Source organism: Humulus lupulus, chromosome X (genome assembly GCF_963169125.1).
Source record: "Humulus lupulus chromosome X, drHumLupu1.1, whole genome shotgun sequence".
Lineage (NCBI taxonomy): Eukaryota > Viridiplantae > Streptophyta > Magnoliopsida > Rosales > Cannabaceae > Humulus > Humulus lupulus.
The window spans coordinates 42,887,865-42,906,029 of record NC_084802.1 but is presented as its reverse complement, the minus strand read 5'-3'; positions in this window follow the sequence as shown (position 1 = coordinate 42,906,029).

The following is an 18,165-nucleotide window of genomic DNA, read 5'->3' as shown; positions in this document are numbered from 1 at the left end:
TCGGGAAGAAGACAGGCCCCCGCCGATAGATGGAGAGGATGTAATAACCATCTCGGGAGGGCCTCACTTCGCAGGAGTGGGCAGGAACACCCAAAAGAGATATGTTAACGAACTAAAGACTGGGGATGGATCTCCTTATGAACCCGAACCTAGGGCTCCCAAAAGTCAGAGGATTGAGACGCAACCAATAACCTTCACCGAGGAAGACGCCTCCCATGTCCAGTTCCCTCACCATAATCCACTGGTCATTACTCTTCAGCTGGCCAATAGGAGGGTCCACCGAGTTCTCATAGATAATGGGAGCTCAGTCAACATACTTTACAAAGCCACCCTCGAGAATATGGGACTCTCCCTTCGTGACCTGAAAGCGTGTGCAACTACGTTGTACGGTTTTTCAGGGGAAGGAACCGCCTGCATGGGATCCATCAAGCTATCCGTGACCTTGGGAGATTATCCAGTCTCGGTAACCAAGATAATGGAGTTCGTGGTAGTAGACTTACCATCTGCCTACAATGTTCTGCTCGGAAGACCCGCCCTAGCCGGGCTGGGGGCAGTTTCATCAGTAAGGCATCTGGCCCTTAAGTTCCCAACCCCTAGCGGAACCAGGACATTGAAAGGAGACCAGTTAGCAGGGAGGGAGTGCTACAGCATCTCCCTGAGAGGAAAGAAACAGACGAGCCCACAAGCACTCGTCATCGTACAAAACAAAGACGGAGCGATCTTAGAGGTTGAAGAAGAGATTGATCCAAGGATTGAGGAGAGAGTTGACCTCGAACCTTTAGAGGAGCTCGAAGAAGTTCAGCTCGAGGAAGTTGATCCCTCGAAGAAGGTGAAGGTCGGAAAACACCTCCAAGATGAGGCAAAATAGCAATTAATTTTCTTTCTGAAGAAAAACCAGGATGTCTTCGCGTGGTCGCACTCAGACATGGTGGGGATAAGCCTGAATGTAGCAAGCCATGCGCTGAACATAGACAAAAGCTTCCCCTCGAAGCAGCAAAAGCGAAGATAGCTGGACGAAGACAGAAAGAAAGCACTGAAGGAGGAGGTCAACAGGTTAAAGGCAAACGGATTCATTAGGGATGCCTTTTACCCTGACTGGGTAGCCAATCCGGTGTTGGTCCCAAAGCCCAATGGGACGTGGAGAACCTGTATTGACTATTCAGATCTCAACAAAGCTTGCCCAAAAGACTGTTTTCCACTACCGAGGATTGACCAACTCGTGGATGCCACGGAGGGGCACGACCTGATGTCGTTCATGGATGCCTATTATGGATATAACCAGATTCCCATGCACGCCCCCGACCAAGAACATACGAGCTTTATAACGGATAAAGGGCTATACTGCTATAATGTCATGCCATTCGGGCTCAAGAATGCCGGAGCCACATACCAGCGGCTCGTAAACATGATGTTTTCAGAACAAATAGGGAACAACATGAAGGTTTATGTTGATGACATGCTTGTCAAGTCTCAACTTAACAAGAACCATGTTGATGACCTCGAAGAGTGCTTCGGCGTGCTCAGGAAGTATAACATGAAGCTAAATCCTCAGAAGTGCACTTTTGGGGTATCTTCAGGAAAGTTTCTGGGCTTTATTGTAAACTCTCGTGGAATCGAGGCTAATCCCGACAAGATCAAGGCCCTGATCGACATGCCTTCGCCTCGGAAGCACAAAGATGTCCAAAGCTTGACTGGCAGGATGGCAGCCCTAAGCAGATTCATCTCGAAATCTACGGATCGTGGTCTTCCATTTTTCAACTTATTGAGAGGAGGTAAGAAGTTTGAATGGATGGAGGAATGCGAGTTGGCTTTTCAGGAGCTCAAAAAGCACCTTGCAGAACCACCCATCCTGTCGAAACCTGAAATGGGAGAAATATTGTACCTATACCTTTCAACCACCGAACACGCGATAAGCACGGTGCTCCTTCGAGAAGAAGAGAAGGTGCAAAGACCAGTCTACTACATCAGTAAAAGATTACTGGGGGCAGAGTCAAGATACCCATTGATGGAGAAACTCGCGCTCAATTTAATTCATTCATCTCGTAAACTCCGCCCCTATTTTCAGGCGCATCCCATCCATGTAATGACTGATCAACCGCTTAGGCAAGTCCTGTCTAAACCAGAAGCTTCAGGTCGACTTCTTAAATGGGCTGTTGAGCTTGGACAGTTCGAGATCACCTACCACCCGAGAACGACCATTAAGGCACAGGCGTTGGCGGACTTCATAGTGGAATGTGCTGGTATAGCCGACGACGAGGTAATAACCACGGCCCACGAGCTGTGGAAACTTTACGTCGACGGCTCATCAAATGAAAATGGAGCGGGGGCAGAGGTCATTCTGGTTATCCCCGCAGGGAGTAGATTCCATTCTGCCTTAATATTTGGCTTTAAAGCATCAAATAATGAGGCCGAATACGAGGCTCTACTCACGGGACTTCGTATAGCAAAGGAGCTTAAAGCTAAAGCTATACATTGCTACAGTGACTCCCAGCTCGTGGTTAATCAAATCCTAGGAGAATACCAGGCTCGTGGCACAAGAATGGCAGCTTATTTGGAGAAAGCAAAATCCGCATTGGAGTATTTCGAGTTTTATGCGATCGAACAGGTTCCCCGAGAACAGAACTCAAATGCAGATACCTTAGCTCGACTCGCCACATCCACCGAAAATGAAGAGCTGAATGTTGTACCCATAGAACACCTATCAGAACCGAGCATTAACGAGCTAGACAAGGAAGATGTGTGTATGATCGAAACAGAGCCGACCTGGATGACCCTGATAGTTGACTATCTCGAAAATGGAGTTCTTCCAAAAGATCGGAACCAGGCTCGAAAGTTGATGTATCAACTTCCCCGTTACACCATTTTGGACGGAAAGCTATACAGACTGGGATATTCCATGCCGTTACTTAGGTGCGTAACCCCTCCGGAAGCTAAAAAAACCATTGAAGAAATTCATGAAGGGTTCTGCGGAGATCACACCGGGGGGCATAGCCTGTCCAAGAGGATCATACGCCAAGGATACTTCTGGCCAACCATCAAAACGGATTCTTTCGAATACGTGAAAAAATGCGACAAATGCCAGAGATTCACCACAATACCCCGAGCACCACCATCCGAACTGACCATGTTGACTTCCCCATTGCCTTTCGCGGTATGGGGCATCGACCTCATAGGCTCTCTCCCTACTGGTAAGGGCGGAGTAAAATATGTTGTGGTCACCGTTGATTACTTCACAAAGTGGACGGAGGCTGAACCGTTGGCGACTATAACTTCAAAAAAGATCCTTGATTTCGTAGTAAAAAGCATCATGTGCTGCTATGGGGTACCAAGGAAGATCGTATCCGACAATGGAACCCAGTTCGATTGCGACTTGTTCTCCGACTTTTGTCAAAAGAACGGCATAATAAAGAGTTTTTCGTCAGTGACCCACCCTCAAGAGAATGGCCAGGTCGAGGCCGTAAACAAAACTCTCAAAAGTTCTCTGAAGAAAAGGTTGGAGGAAGCCAAGGGACGATGGCCCGAAGAATTTCCCCAAGTCCTTTGGGGATACAGGACCACAGCTCGAACCTCCACAGGGCATACCCCGTTCTCTCTAGCATACGGCTGCGAGGCAATGTTGCCCATCGAGGTCGAAATTCCAACGATCCGAACTCAGATTTACGATCAAAGTTCAAGCCACACTCAGCTTGAGGAATCCTTAGACTTGATTGAAGAAAATAGAGAAGAGGCTCAGCTGAGAAATGCTGCTTACCAGCAACGAACTATCAGGTATTTTAACAAGAGGGTTCGAGATCGAAAGTTCAGAATGGGAGATCTGGTGTTGAGACGCGTATTCTTAGCAACGCGAGATCCAGCAGCTGGGGTGCTTGGACCGAATTGGGAAGGACCGTACCAGATAGAGTCAATCATCCGTCCCTGTGTGTACAAACTTACGAGATTGGACGGGAGCATGGTACCACGAGCATGGAATGGTGAACACCTTAGACCTTACTATCAGTAGTATAGGAAAAGTGTTGCCTATAACCATGAGTGTCTATCTGTATTAGTTTTCTCGCTTTTCGAATTCCATCAAATAAAGATTTATTTCGATCAATATATTATCTCTTTTTATTTTTCATTTTTGAAATCTCTCTTAATTTAATAACCTATGGTCGTACTCATAGGATATTAAGGGGGCATCATTGGTATATATACCATCAGCTTAAAAAACAAAAAAAATATACATAAAGTATTTGGATATGACCAGATACACGAGCTTAGATAGATCGGACATAACCGAATTATAAAAAACATAAGGTATTTGGATATAACCAAATGCGCGAGCTTAGATAGTTCAGACATAACCAAATTATCAAAAACAGGAAACGTTTGGAGTTAACCAAATGTGCAAACTTAACAGGTTTGGAACAAACCAGCCAAAAAACTAATCGACAATAAGTAGGAACCTAAACCTACTTCGAGATAAATCGAGATCGAGGCTGGAATGTCTTAAAGAAAAATAGTTTCGAACTTTTAACCTTGGAGCAAAGACCGAGGATGAGGAAAAGTGACTAAGCAAAAAAGATATAACCAAATCATTCACATTACATACCATATAAGTACTTTCGGGTTCATGGTTAAAGTAATATCCGACTTTGAAAAATAACGAGGTCGGAAGCGGATAATTTGAACAAACTATGCATGAATGCATTGAGCTTCGAGCCTAAATCCACAATATGTTTGTATGAATAAATAAACATAAATGATTCATCCATATAAAGTGTGCAAAATATTTCGAGCCAAGAAATGAAAAGCATATATAAGTCAATATTTAAAGACATTGTATCAGCCCCATGGGCATAAATTAAAATAATCACAAAAATAAGGGGACGCAGCCCCAATAGATGGTTTCCTCGAGATCAGATTTAAGAAAGAGGAGTCTCCTTGGCCTTCTCAGCATCATCAGCACCGGACTCCTCAGGAAGAATAGCATGGCTATCCTCCTGAGCTCCCTCCGAAACGGCCTCCCGAGCAGCCTCTTCCTTCTCGAGCCGAGCATTCCACCTGTCAAGAAGTATCGCCTCGTGAGGACCTAAGAAGCTGGTATCCAGATCTTCATTGTTGGGCCACATTCGGTACATGGCCGAGTCAACTGCCTGATCCTTCTTCTCTTTGTACTCAGCAAGGAGACGAGCTTTTTCATCCTCCATGATGTCAAAGGTGGCTGCCTTCTCATCTTCAAGCTTCTTTTTGGCCTCCTGGAGCCGAGTGACTTCCTTCTTAAGACCTGCGAGCTCGGCATTCTCCTTCTCAAGCTCCTCGAGCTTGGCTTTCAGCTTCCTGAGCTCGGAGGCCATGTCCTCACGTTCCTTAGCTCCTGCATCAAGCTTTGCAGTGGCTGCCTTCAGTTCATCGCTTGCTTTGAGGTGGAGATCCTTCGCCTCCTGGGCATGAGACTTGCTCGAGTGGATCTCGTTGTTCAACTTATAGTTGAGCTGGGCAGTAAAGGCAAGGGAATGGCAAAAGAAGAAACAATCATTAGCCCCAGGTCAGTGTGATTATAACCAAGAAGGACTGTAGAAGGACACTTACCGCGGCAGCGAGCTCGATACTCTTCTCATAGAGGATAGTGCACTCTTGGGTATCGTTCAAGCATTGCCATTGGGGAGCTTCGAGACTGCCAAAGCTCTGGCCGATCCGGGACATAACATCCGAGACCAGTGTAGACCCATGGGACCCAGCGGCATTGTCAACCACATATGCATCCATGTGGGTGGAAACTGATAGCTTCTGAGCTCGAGAAGCAGAAGGCTTTCTAGAAGGCGGACCAAAGGATGACTGAACCACCACAGGAGGTTGGGGCTCAACCATAGTAGAGGGACCGACCTGCGAGGATGGCGCCGCTGTGGAAGCGCCGGCCTGGGAAGTCGCCGCAGTGATGGAGCTCGAAATCGGCGGAGCAGGAGGAGGGGTTTTCTTGGACCTCTTGGGGCCCTTGCCTGGCCGGTCAGTCTTCAGCGACCCCGCTCTGGGACACTTGCTCCTCTTGGCGCCACCACTTTCGATGATGTTGTCAAGGTCGGAATCCATCTTGCCTGCACAAGTCACAACACAATGTGAGTCAGTAAAAGAGAAAAGCATATAAGTTGTTTCAGTATCACACAGACATATAAAGTGATGATAGAGGAAACCTAACTGGAACTCTCCCCCGAGCTAGAGCTTGGGGACCATGAAATTCCCCCGTCTTCAGAGGAGACGGGGGGAGTGCCTTCCCTATATGTGGGTGATAACCTCGAAAGGTCCCTATAATCGTTGGTCCCATACTGAATAGCTATCCCGTTCCACACCTCTTCCGTAGTATACATGGTGTCGTACTTTCTGAGCCCACTATCAAACCTATGGACACAGTCGTCTACCCAACTCCATATGTAGAAGTGGTATCTATCCTGTGGGCATGAGACTAACCTATTGGGTTTATGTTTTAGTAAGGTGGGGGACCACATTCTCGAGGTAGGAAGGGCTTTACCTTCATCCGAATCTGAGCTCGAGGCTTCGTCATTAGCCTCATTCCCCGATAGCGGACTCCTTATGCGAACTGGAAGTGGCAGCCTTGCTTCTCTCCTCGGAGGGAGGGCGCCTGTGGGCAAAGGAACCTGCTCCCAGTGTTCATACTTTTTATTGGACCAGTTAAGGTGGACTGGCCCTCCCCCAAAAGTCCGCATTTTCGGAGCCTGTCCTCGTGTAAAAGGTATAAGAGAGACCTCCTGCCATGGGGTAGTTGGAGCAGAGTCTCTCTGTGCCCCTTCATTGTCTCGTCAGGGGTGGGACGCTGAAAATTGGCTGAAAGACAGAACATATTTCAACTAAGTACGGATCTAAGAGCTAAAGTCCCGAGCACAGAAACAAAAATAACGAGAATACTTACGAATCCGCCTGAACGAGTAGTGCCGAGATGGGGACAGACCGTCTGTCCAGAAGAAAGCCGTTTTGAAATCAGGCGGACGATTGGGAAGATCTTCAAAGACCTTCTTCTATTTAGGATAGCTCGAAAGATAATAAAAGCCATCTCCTCCCCGAGCTCGGGAGGGGTTGCTTTTCAGACAAAAGAGATATAAAATCTCTTGAGGCGAAGGCCCCTCCCACGTCAGTTCGTGGTATAGCGACCTCAGGGCAGACAGCACCCTGTAAGAATTGGTGTTAAGTTGGAACGGAGCCAACCCAACGAAATCTGTTAAGTCCTTGAAAAAAGACTTCAAGGGCAACAGTGCTCCCACCCTCATGTGTTCCTGGCTCCAGGCCGCGTATTTCACCTTGGCGTCGCGGCCCCTAGGGGCGAAGCAGCTTCGTTCATGGTCGGTTGGAGCCCGACACTTTAAAGAACCTGACAAGCTGAGGCCATGGAGGGCCAAGATGTCAGTTATCTGACTATTCGAGGTAACCGAGCTCCAATAGTGCTCGGCCTAAAACATCTCTTTCCTCGGCTGTGAGGAAGAAGGTTTCCCCATTAGTGAAAATTGGAGCTCTCTTGGATGGTATGCGACAATGACCTTTAGTGCAGGGTCGAGGGGAATCGGCCTAGGTCCTGAATTGGATTTCGGATAAAGGGCCTCCCAAAGAATTCTCCTCTTCCCCTCTATGACCTCGTCTATCTGGCGGCGGTAATGAGCTCGAATATCCTCCTGTTCGCGTGCAGGCTCATACTCCCGAATCCGGGGTTGATTTCGAGTGAACAGCGATTCTGGACTCGGGGTTTTTGGCTCGTAAGGGATTGCCAGCAACGACCCCCACCATCGTTCCAGATTCTGTGACATCTAGCGAGAAAGAAAAAATGGTAAGGGCCATGCATGCAAGAATTACGAGTTCGAAAAGACGAGCTCGGGGTTTAGGAACAAAACAAGCTATATATTAAGACCCTTATTAAAGAGTCAGGACGTGCATTCCACGAGAAAGGAAGGAGAGTGGATAATTTTTTTAAAATCCCGAAAATCAAGGGAAAAAAGAGTGGCGGTTAACCAGAAAAGGCAGCCTTGGGTTTCGTGCATTAGCCAAAGCCAAAGTTTTTTTACCCGAAATCTTGGTGTACAAGAAACGTCTCTTAAAATTTTAAAACCCAGGAAACAGGAATCTTGCTCAAACATCAAAACTGGGTATGAACCAGTGATGTAAATTTTGTGTTGGAAATCTAAAAAGCATAAGAGCCTATCGGATAGAAATCTCCTATCGTATTATGCTAAGAATGTAAACTAGTACATACAAAGACACAGCAAGAACAGCATGAACAAAAACTGACAAAATGGAAAACAAAGATTGCATACTTACACAATAATGGTGATTGCAGAGAAATCATTGAATGAAGGAGAGGTTGCAAATAAGAACTCACGGACTCGAACAAACCAGGGTTTCTTTGGCTGAGAAAACATGCACGGGATAGAAGCTTTATAGGAAGGTCTCTGGTTTCGTTTCTTTTCTCTTTTCTTGCTTCTGGTGAACGAAAATAAAAGAAGAAGATGATGAGTGGGGTCTTGAATATATAGATGGAAAAAGGGGGATTAATCTGGGGCGTTGAATGAAATCCTTGCTAGATCCAACGGATGGGGATCAATGACAAGATGGCGCTGAAAAGGTGGCAGACGGATGATCGTGGGTATGTTTCCAAGGTACTCAAGTACCAAAAATGAGCAACACCCAGCTGACGCGTGTCCATTTTCAAAAGTGTATGACGGTACGGTTCCCGAAGAAAGTAGTTCAAAAGTTTCCTTCTCTTAGGATTCGAACAAATACTTTTGAGGGGGCAAGATGTTATACCCAGATTTCGAGCTATGTTAAATGTAACCTCGAAAGTTGGATTCACAAACGAATGGACTCGCAAGGTTTAGAGTATGCTCCAGGACCAAATATCGAGCCTGCAAGACTGAGACGACCTCGAATATGGTGACCTCGAAGTATTCACGATCTCGGAAGGTAGCTCCAGAGACACATCTATCCTCAGGGATGACCTCAGATCAGGGGTTACGAGCTCGACGCACATACGATCTCGAAAGCCGTGTGACCTCGGGAGATGTCATTAGCTCGAAAGCTGACGAGAAACCTGGGAGGCTAAGGCCTTGGAGATATATGATAAAAACCGAGAATATCTATAAGTGTTGTCCATAAGAGACGTAATCCTCATTTATTATTGTAAATCCCCTAAAGTCGTGGGATATTATCTGGTTAGTTATACGCCCCCTGGTCTTCAGGGGACGTTTCCTTTTATATCTGATTATAGGCATTTAAAGCCATTAATTTTATTTACACAAAAAGAGTAACTACCCAAAATGTGTGGGATAGTATTCTGCAACCTTCTCTATAAATAGAGAGGTCATGCACCATTGTAAGGGACGGAAATTCTGAACCTGGAGAGAAAACTCTGAAGAATTCTTGCTAAAAGAATTTTCAGAGATAATCTTGAGTTTAATAACAAAGACTCGTGGACTAGGCAGATTTAACTGCTGAACCACGTAAAAATCGTGTTTTGTGTTGTTATTTTTTTTAATTGGTCATAACTTGTAATTGTTTACGTGCTCTTCTTTCACTGTTGATGAAAAACGGCGTCAACAATATCACTACTGCATCATCATGTGGGAACCATGGGGTGGACCCCGCTGTGGGACCCATGTGGACCCTAGTGTGGGACCCACTATGAATTGTACCTGGTGAAAAGTAAAAAATGAAAATTTCTCAATCTTCTTATATTACTTAGTTTAACATTTTTGACTCACAAACTTTTCTGAAAATGTTTCTCTAACACCCATAAATTAATTATTCTCACCTGTTGGTTACTTCAACAACTTAGAATTGTTAAAATCCCATAATAGAAAACAACTATATCCCCAACGGTCAGGATCACTATTCACCAACGGTCATAAACAGCTAGTTTTTGTCCTATAAATACTTGTTCTTTTAACCATTTACTTGCAAACTTCTTCATCTCTTACCCCTTCTAGATAAAATTCATCATCTAAACATGAATTTCTCTTTATTTTTCATAACTTTAGTGATTGTTTGCTTGTATTTAGCATCATTCTATGGGTATTATACTAATGAAATGCCCATGAATGTTATAGTTGCATATTCATTAGTTATTCTTCCACTTTACTTAATAGCTCTAGCATTTGGTTAGCATTGTAATGCACTCAAAAGTATTAATAAAAATATCTTCTCTTATTTTTCATAATTGTTGTAATGTATTTGTAAAAACAAATGGGAGTTACAGTTGCTCAGGTACCATAGACTGAAGCGTCTCACGAATTTCCTTCATCATCAGAGCCATAGTAGTCATATTTTCATTAGGCGTAGCAGCAGTATTTGCTTGGGACTGACTTTGATCTGTAGAGCTAGAGGATGTCTTTCTTGCCTTCCCTTTCGCCCTATAACCCACTCCTCTTTGGTAGTCAGATCTCTCCCCGAGTACTTTACTTAGTATCTCGTATTGATCGACCGGGGACAAATCAACGCCAGATACATTTAGAGATGCCTCACTCTGCTGTTAACTTTGCCTCTCAAGCTGTGACCTCTGAACCTCTTACGCCAATTTTTCCTGTATAAAGATAACATTATGAACAAAAATTAGAAACATTAGAAACAAGAAAACAATACTATTCACTTACATAATCTTGTTGAGCTGCCTCATTGACAAAAGATTTTGTCGATTTTCTCATATGAGCATCCCTCCAAGTATCAACAACATACGCATTTGGGTTCTCCTATACAAATGTAAACAAAATGTTTCAGAATGTGTTATTTTATAAAATTAAATTAACATCTTCACTTACATATTGGTGACGCTTAGTTGCCAACGACTTTGTGCCTTGTGTTGTTACATACTTCATTTGTTTTCTGTTTGCTTGATTTTTAGCAGAACGAGCCAAAAATCTTTAGCTCAAAAACATTTCACAAATATTACGCCAAGCCTCCTTAGTGCAATGGTTAGGTGGCTTAGAGAGGACATTCTCCAAATCTTCTGGTCCAGCATAATGACTTTTGAAGTGTCCATGTCTATTGTTCTTTCTCTCGCGATATCTTTCGCCCATCTCCTTGTTGACAGTTGCCAGAACTGACTCACGTTGTGGATGACCGTCTAAATTATAATAATACTACATTAAGAAAAAAAAATTAGATAACTTTGTAAATAATGGAAATAAATAATGAAAAGTACAAGATTTGTAATTTTTTTACCCTCATACGATCAAGCACTTGATCCTTAAACTGTTGAGGTACATTAGCAAAATCCAAATAATGTCCTGAACACAAGATGGTAACTAGAGTGCCCAACATGCGAATAAAAATCTGATCCTCCTGCCCAACCACTTTGTTGGTCACAGAATCAGGCTCTAGATCCAATGGTTTCCCGGCTTTTTTCCTTCGTTCTTCAAGAACATTATTACTAGCAAGGCCACAACCTTTTCTTCTCGTCTGCGAGGCTTTAAAATTTATTAACAATAATCAATATTAGTATTGATGTTATATTTATCTAAAAATATAATTTCTAAAAATAATTTTGATATGCAATATTTAACCTGACTCGCAAGATGATGGTACCCTAGAAGGATCTGGCGGGTCTTGACCCCCACCATCTCCGCCGTGATAAGTAGCTATATCAGCTGACATTGTACTTCAATTTAAAATTTATTAGTTAGTAATTAGCATTAAAATAGAAGTATATCACATTGAATTCATAATAATAATAATTACAAAAAAAACTTGATTATATTTAAATCTATAGTTCTGTTACACAAATAGAAAAACTAAACAGAGTAATCACTATCATTTCCATCAGTAATCGGAGACACATTTTCATCTTCACAAAACTCAACTAACAATTCATCCTCTGCATCTACGACTTCCTCATGTTCTGACATATCAGCTTCGTAGTCACCCTCTTCATCAGCTCCAACATATGCAGCAGGTTGATCAGATTGCATAATCAACTCTCCGAGGTCCACAGTCAACACAAAATTTGATGAACATGTTTCATGTACAACATCAATAACATCATTAACCTCATCAGAATTTTCCTTAATGTCCCAAATCTGTCGATGATTCACATCTTCTACAACTTTCCAATCACGACCTCTAAGTAAATCATCGAGATAGAAAACTTGCTTAGCTTGAGTAGCAAGTATGTACGGCTCATCTTTGTACCATTCACCATTGACGTTTATACTGGTGATAATATTTTCAATGACTGTTTTCTTCATTCTTGGATTTGTATTAAGCCATTTGCACCGAAATAATGCCACATAATATGCACCAGTGAAAGAAAGTGTCACTACTTCTTCAAGCATGCCGTAATAATTAAAACCTTCTATTCCGGCAACAGACACTCCACTATTCTGTGTGTGCGCTTTTTGTCTCGGTTGTGTGCAATAAATTGAACACCATTGACTATACAACCTTGGTAAAAGGTTGACAAATGATTTGACCCAGATGCTAAAGCTAACAGTTCATCACCATTTTCTAAAGACCCAAGCTTGTGCAAGTCATATATCTAAATACATAAAATGGTATTAGATTCACAAAATATATCATTAATAAAATGACTGTTCAAAGTTCAAAGTTCAAAGCTACCTTTTTATGAAACCATGAACGAAATTTTTTCCTATGCAAATGATCATGATCACCATCTGGGTATTTTTGTTTAATCTCTTGTAGGTGTTCGCTGTTAATTAGAATAGTGTTACGATTCTTGATAACAAAAAACTGATAATAACCACACATGTTCTAATTTATAAGAGAATAAACTTACTCTAAATAAGGCTCAATTTCAAGAGAATTCTCAAGAATGAACCACTCAGCTATTTCACGAGTGTTATGATTGAGAGGCTTCAAAGTTCCCTTTGTGAGTGGACGACATTGAGATTGGAAAACTGTAAGGTTTCTTGGGATATAAGTTGCATCTTCAATTCGATCAAGATGGTTAAATCTTGTTTCAATGTCTTTGAAATACATTGAACAAAAGGTCAAAGCCTCATCTGCAACATAGCCTTCGGCGATCGACCCTTCAGGGCGAGCTTTATTTCCCACATAATTCTTTAATTTTTTCATGTACCTTTCAAAAGGATACATCCACCTCATAAATACCGTGCCACCCAATATAGCTTCTTCTGGCAAATGTAATACCAAATGAATCATTATGTCAAAAAAATCTAGAGGAAAAATCAACTCCATCTTGCACAATATCTTAATAAGATCATTTTGTGCTTCCTCCATATCTTTAACATTTAAAGTCCTCAAACATATTTGCCTAAAGAAATTGCACAATTCTGCAATAGTGGTCGATATAGATTTTGGAAGAAACTTGCGAACACCAAGAGAAAGTAATCGTTGCATTATCACATGAAAATCGTGTGACTTCAACCCAAGAATATTTGTATCATTCTCGGACACTTTCTTCTTCAAATTTGAACAAAAGCCATCTGGAAATCTAACTCCTTTTATAAACTGACAAAACGGTTGTCTCTGTGCTGGAGTTAACACATAAGGAGTGTCCAGCTTCATCAACTTCCCATTCTCATCTTCATAAATCCACAATGATTCTCTCACACCCATCTTTTTCAAATCATGTCTGGCATTAGTGGTGTCCTTAGATTTATCATTGTCTAAGATGGTGCCAAGGAGACTATCACACACATTCTTCTCAACATGCATGACATCTATATTGTGTTTTAATTTGTTTGTACACCAATACTCAAGCTCGTAAAAAATACTTTTTTTCCTCCAATTACCTTCATCTACTCCTCTTTTACGTTTCACACCCCCAAACTGGACATGTTTTCCTGGAACTTGCGCTACAAGAGCATTAACTTGTTCTAGTATATCCTCACAAGTAAACCATCTCGGAGGACGTCTTCTCTCAATTTCTCCATCGAACTCTTTGTCTCTTCTCATTCGATGAGTACTTGGCAAGAATCTTCTGTGACCAACGTAAAATGTCCTACCGATCACTCGGATGGAAGCTGTGTCCTCATTACACGTAGGACAAGCTTTGTATCCCTGACCACTCCATCCAGACAAACTACTGCGAGCTGGAAAATCGTTCACTGTCCACAAAAGGGCTGCCCGCATCTTGAACATCCTATTGGTCGTACTATCTCTTGTATCAACTCCGTTAACCCACAGATCCTTCAACTCATCCACCAATGGTCTCAGAAATACATCCATGTCCTTACCAGGTGATTTTGGCCCAGGAATAAGGAGGGTCAACATGAAATAATTGTCTTTCATGCACAACCAAGGTGGCAGATTATAGTTTGCCAACACCACAGGTCACATGCTGTATGCAAGGTTCATGTTGCCAAATGGATTAAATCCATCAGCAGCTAAGCCTAGGCGAACATTTCTTGGATCCCTTGAAAAATCAGGATGCTTGGCATCAAAGTCCTTCCACGCAGAGCCGTCCACTGGGTGTCGCATCACCCCTTCATCTTTTGATTTCCCGGCGTGATACCATATCATGTGTTTCACTGTAATCCTTGAACTGTATAATCTTTTCAACCGAGGGGTCAACGGAAAGTAACGCATCACCTTGCGTGGCACTTTTTTCCCTTTCGTCATTTAGGAAGTAATCCGTCTACTACTTCCGCATACTGGACATGTCTCTTTAGATGCATGCTCATTGTAAAATAAGCAACAATCATATTGACACACATGAATGGACTCGTATCCCAACCCTAATTTTTTCAATCTCTTTTTTGCCTTGTAGTATGATCCGTGGATTTTGTTTTCCTTCAGAAATGCAAGCTTTAACAACTTCAGCAATTCATCAAATATGTTGTTAGGCATCTTCCCTCTAACTTTTAGATGCAATAACTTTGCTAAAAAGTTTAGGGATGAAATCCAATCACATCCAGGATACAACTCCGCTTCAATCTCCTCAAATAACTCGTCATAATACTGACTCCCACCAGGATCCCTTTCTACTTCCTCAGTTGTCGGTAAAAGGAAGTCTTCCACAACGTGAATCATCTCATCGTCTTCATTCTCATCAACCACCTCATCTGCAACAATTTCTTCCACCTCACCATGAAAAATCCACTTATCATAAGCTTGATGAAAACCCCAATCGAATACGTGTGCCCAAACTACATCCAAAGATTCAAATCTATTATTATTGCATCTCACACACGGGCACCTAATTCTTCCATCACAATCTTTATGTTCCGAGGCCATCCTCAAAAAAGCTTGCAGACCATTCCAATATTCTTGACAACCACGATTATTCAATGTTGTCCAAGTCTTGTCAATCGTCATCTAAAGTGTTATAAGAGTGTGAGTTTTAGTAATGTGAATAGGATTGGATAACAAAGAAAATTTGTTATCATTTTTAAAATTTTAAGCAATATTATAATATCTTATGCTATTTTATGATGTTTTATTAGATAATTTTATTTATAAACAAATTAATATTTTTTTCCTAAACTAATTTATTATTTATTCATAATTTTTTAAAATTTTATTAAATATAATTATCAATTTCTATATTCATGTAATTTATATTAAACAATGTTATTCAATAAACAAATTAAATTAAATTATTTAATTAGATAATATTATATCAAATTTTTATTATTTAATTAATTAAAAATAAATTATTATTTATATAATTATTTATTCTTAATTTTTTAAACTTTTATTAAATATAATTATCAATTTCTATATTCATGTAATTTATAACTATTAAATATTAAATAATGTTATTCGAAAAAAAAATTAAATTAAATTATTTAATTAGATAATATTATATCAAACTTTTATTATTTAATTAATTAAATTATTAAAAATTAATTAAAAATAAATTATTATTTATATAATTATTTATTCTTAATTTTTTAAACCTTTATTAAATATAATTATCAATTTCTATATTCATGTAATTTATAACTATTAAATATTAAATAATGTTATTCAATAAATAAATTAAATTAAATTATTTAATTAGATAATATTATATCAAACTTTTATTATTTAATTAGAGACCATTATCAGCATTAAAAAAAATATTCCAAATAAACAGAAACTAGGAACACAAAGCCAAAACAGAAAATTGTACACATAATGCAAAAATGACAGATTCATCATTAAAAAATACTAACAAGTAACAACAATTCAGTAACAAAAAACCAACATAAAATCTAAAATCAAAATACATCAATGATTGTAGTCCAAAATATGGATATCAACATAAATCATAAAAAAAATACCTCTGACCCACCAAGCTAATAATCCGAAATTCCTAAAGCCACCAAGTGTAATTCGAAAATGACAGCCAACCAAGACCAATCACAAAAGAGTCACTGCCATATATAAACAATAAAATACTGAAATGGAAAAATGGATTGCATATATGATATAAAAATAATGGCAAGCATATATGATATAAAAAGTTAACAACATATATAAATAAATAAAAAGATAGCAGTAGCAGCTCATAGCTATCGACATATGACCATAAAAAATTGGCAAGCATATATGATATAAAAACATAAACTAACTCCCTATTGAAGTTGATTGTGTACGTTATAACTAGAACCAAATTTAAACAAATATAGCAGTACCCATTTGTGGCTGGCAGAATGATGAGACGGCGCAGCCGTGTGTGGCGAAATGATGGAAACGACCAAAGAGAGAGATAGTGGTGGAGAGAGTGGTTCGACGGGGTTCTAGACCAAAAAGAAATGAGAATTGTTGTAATACTGCAATAAAAATTGGTTACATATAACACAGAAAATTAAAGAAAAAAAAACAAAATTAAATAACTACAATAAAAATTGGTTACTTACACTTGTTGCTTCTCTGACCAGTCTGTGTACCAAAGGGAATGATCATAAGATAAAGAAGGGAATGGTGAGAATGGCAGTCGGAGAAGACAGAGAAGTCGGAGAAGAAGAAAGGAGAACAGGCGCGAAGAGGTGATGCCAATTTGATTTGTATGCATAAGCATTAGCGGTGGGACCCGCCGCTATTAGTTTATCCCGCCGCCATTAATATTATTAGCGGCGGATCCGCCTCTAATAAAAGGTGATTACCCGCTGCTAATACTATTAGCGGCGGATAGTCCACCTCTAATACAGGTCATTATCCGCCGCTAATAAATTTTAAAAACTGTTCTCGGGCATTTAATTTGGAACATTAGCGGCGGAGCCTCCGCCGCTAATAGTCTTATAGTCCACCGCTAATGGATTTTTAAATATTTTTTTAAATACTCACTTATTATTAGCGGCGGACCCCCAAGTCCGCCGCTAATAGATTATACAATACAGGCGGACTCGGTCCGCCACTAATACTTACGCCGCTAATAGCCTTTATTCTTGTAGTGTGTCATGGTGTGTGTATGTATATTTATATATATATTTATAGTTTATTTATTTATTTATATTATTTTTTATAACTATGTATATTATGTTTGTGTAGAAATTGAAGGAGTATCTTTTGGAAAATTTGTGATTAGGATATCTCTAATTTTGTGGCATCAAGGTATTTATCAATTTTATAATTTTGCTTAATTATTTTAATTAATATGTGAATTTGTGTAAAAAAATATTATGTTTTTAGCATTGTTAATATGTAAGTAAGAAAATAAATAAATAAATAATTATAATTTAATAATAGTATGTGTGTAGAAAATAATATGTGTTGACTGTTTTTAATATATTTGTAGAAAAATATATTGTGAATATGTGTAGAAAAATGTATAATATATTGTCAATGTTCTGGGAATTTTTTTAATGTCAATTGCAGGCTTTTAAATGTTTGGGATAGCTTAGAATATAGACATTATGCTGCTGAAATTTTGGTAGAGTTACGGGAATTAAATAATACAATTTTTTTTGAATAATATGAATTAACAAAAAATTATAATTTAATTTAATATTACCAAGTTTAATATTTTTAAAATAAATTAAAAAACTATATAAATAATGTAATTTAGTATTAACAAATTTAATAATTTTAAAAATTAGATAAATAATTTAATTGAATATTAACAAATTTAATAATTACAAAATAAATTATATTTTTTAATAAATAATTTAAAATAATTAAAAAATTATAATTTAATTTAATATTAAGAAATTTAATAATTTAAATATAAATTAAAATTTAGATAAATAATTTTAAAAAAATAATTATATTTTTATTTAATATTAACAA